Raw genomic sequence first — 3,522 nt, 5'->3', positions numbered from 1 at the left:
AAATAGAAGCAGTCATCAAAAGCCTCCCAACCAAAAAAAGCCCAGGGCGAGATGGCTTCACTGCTGAATTCTACCAGAAATTCAAACAAGAGCTAATTCCAGTACTCCTCAAAATGTTCTGCACAACAGATGCAGATGGGATATTGCCAAACTCTTTCTACGAGGCCACAATCACTTTCATACCCAAGCCACACAAAGATGAGACTAAGAAAGAGAACTACAGACCGACATCCCTCATGAATATCGATGCTAAAATACTCAATAAAATATTGGCAAACCGAATCCAAGAACATATCATCCACCATGATCAAGTAGGCTTCCTCCCAGGGATGCAAGGATGGTTCAACATTCGAAAATTCATTAGTATTTTTCTAGAGTCTAAATCTGCTACCTGTAACTCTACTGCCCTGGATAGTCTTTGTAAAAAGTCAGTGAATTTTTCTATCTGTCCCTGTGCTATCTTAGTCTAGGGTTCTTCTCTTTTTCCTGGTTCATGAACCTTTCTTTACCCAGGCATTTAAGCCTGCTGTCCTGCATGACAATATGTGCTCATCATAACCAGCCTGAGCCTACTGGTCAGCATAAAGATGCTCAACAAGAATCTTGCCTTGGGGAGATTCATAACCTTTCTTTAAGACTTGAATCTCCAGGGCTTTTGCTTCATCCCTCCATAGAGAGCTCCACTGCATTTGAGATGAAATTTTAAGCTCAGCTGATATTAGGAGTTCCCAGTCTATGGGTGTTACTTAATTAAAGGTTGTTCACCAATTTAATAATTCTTTGATATGAGGGCTATTGAGACCATATGAAACAAGATTCCTTAATTTCTTTCAATTCTTTTAGTTTTATTGATCCCCATTTGCCTGCTATGTGGTCATTTGGATATATTTTGATGGCTGTTTTTCTGTCATAGTCACTGGGAAGACCAGTGGTCTGGGGCTAACAAACTTAGGAAGGTTTTCCTAATAGGTGCATTGGATTGGGACAAATCCATTTCGGAGTCATCCAAGGTTTGGATCCTGGCAACCACTGTCTCATTGAGAGATTGAGATTCATAAATCATATAAGATTTAAAAAACTTCATAGAATCATTCATTTTTCTTGTTTCTTTAATTTACACATGCTTCTAAAGCTTTAATAGTGTCATCCTTAGAAAGTGTCTGAATGGCATGTAAATTGCCTTTTAAATATCGAGTCCTAGACTCCAGCTTTTGGCCTGTGGCAGTACATTCATCAGACATGGAGTGAATTGTCCGTACCAGTTCACTAATCCTGTCCTGGTACTTAGCTATCTTTCTATTTAAGGCATCAGACATGGGAAAAATTTTGGGTTCTATTTGGCCATGAGTTTCTTCTGCCTGTTTTAGTAATGTAGCATGGATAGACTTAGTGTCCTCAACTTTTTTACCTAAAAGTTTTATGTCTTGCATTTCAGAGATCAAGTTTTCCTGGCTGGCTTTTATATTTTGCATCCAAGCTCAAGCTGACAATAATCCATATAGGTTCTTTTTCCTGTTCCCCGTGTCTCAGTACTCTGGGTAGCGATATCATATGAACTATGACACTGACCACTAACATAGTATATAGGTATGTTACCTGCTTCATGTAAGAAGCAGGAATGTTACCAATTGTCTGCACTGTCAGACATTTAGCCATATGCGAATTTACCCACCAGTTTCCCTGCCAGTCGCAGTAACTGTGTGTGACCAGCAGGTGGTGCATGTGGCCAGTTGTGGTGGCCCCAGCGTTCATCTGCAGATGGTCAAGTTGGTCTCAAGATAATTATGAAAAATATCTAAATTGCTTTCAGACAAACTTAGAATGGATGGAAAGGATGGGCTTTTGCTAGAAGGAGGGCTTTGGAAACCCACAGGGCTGTAGGTGGTTCCAGGCACCAGGGCTGTATCCAGTGTGACTCGCCTGAGCATGGTGCAGTAGCTACAGTGGCCTCATTGTATAAAATGAAAGGGGAGGAGCCTCAGGTCTGGAAAACCCTTGGAAGACACCAGGCACTTTTTCAAATGAATGAAACTACAGAAAACTCTAATGACTATAGATGCAGTAGTCCTGGGGATGCCACCCTTGACTTATCAAATGCAGATAGACATGAAAGCATGCACACTGGAGAAGAACCTAGCACTTCTAAAGATTGTGAAAAATCCTTAAATTTGAGTCCTAGCCTTACTCAAAACCAGAGACTCTGCGTGACAAAGAAAGAATGCAGGGAGGGAGAACATGATACATGTTTGACACTACATATACTCTTTTGCAGCAACCAAACTACATTGGAGACAAACCATAACAGTGTGAGCAATGTAAGAAGTGCTTCACTACGGCCTCATACCTGATTGTGCATCACAGAATTCATACAGGAGAGAAGCCTTATACATGTAAGTACTGTGACAAGTCCTTTATTATGAAGTCAAGTCTTACAAACACGAGAGAATTCATACTGCAGGAAGCCTTGCAGATGTAAGGATTGTAACAAGTCCTTTCATGTGAGTTCAAATCTTACACTGCATAAGTGAATTCATACAAGAAAGAAGCGTTACAAATATCAGGGCTGTGACAAATCCTTCACTATGAGGTCAAGTCTTACACTGCATCAGAGAAGTCATACAGGAGAAAAGCCTTACACATATAAGGCCTGTGACAAATCCTTTACTGTGTTCCCCTTTTTTGGCATCCTATCCAGTGTAAGCTATCATTGGTGTTTTTGATTTCAGCCATGCTGACTGGAGTAAGATGGTATCTCAGAGTTATTTTGATTTGCATTTCCCTGATGGCTAATGATGTTGAGCTCTTTCTTATGTGTCTTTCAGCCATTTTAGATTCCTCTGTTGAGAATTGTCTATTTAGTTCTGTACCCCACTTTTTAATTGGATTGTTTGGTTTTTTTGGAGACTAGCTTCTTGAGTTCTTTGTATATTTTGGAAACTTCTGTCAGACGTCGCCTTGGTGAATACCTTTTCCCATTCTGTGGGCTGTCGTTTTGGCTTGCAGATTGTGTGTTTTCCCTTACAGAGCTTCTCAGTTGCAGGAGGTTCCATTTATCAATTTTCATTCTCAATGTCCAGGCTACTGGTGTAATGTTCAGGAATTGGTCTCCTGTACCAATTTATTCAAGGATATTTCCCACTTTCTCTTCTAATAGGTTACATAACTGTTACTGTAATGATTGTTACATAACCAATGATAACTCTTTCTGCCAGCTGCCTGGGTTCTTCGGTGACACTAGGGCCCCCAAATAACACAGAGTTTTATATTAGTTACATTGCTGCATGTCAGTGACCAGGATTTCTTATTTGCTATCTCAGTCTTAATTATCAAACATAACTACTAATCTATATATTTTTATATGGACTTATCTTACTGAGGATGTCGGCCTTATGCGTCCTCTCTTCCTGGGATCACTAGGCGACTCTCTCCTTTTCTTACATTTCCCAGAATCCTCGTCTCCTAGTTTCACCTAACTTGCTTCTCTACATGCCAAGAGTGCTTTATTTATCAACGAATAACTCT

This window comes from Cricetulus griseus, chromosome 9, assembly GCF_003668045.3.
Source record: "Cricetulus griseus strain 17A/GY chromosome 9, alternate assembly CriGri-PICRH-1.0, whole genome shotgun sequence".
NCBI classification, from domain to species: Eukaryota; Metazoa; Chordata; class Mammalia; order Rodentia; family Cricetidae; genus Cricetulus; species Cricetulus griseus.
Note: the sequence above shows the minus strand (reverse complement) of the source record.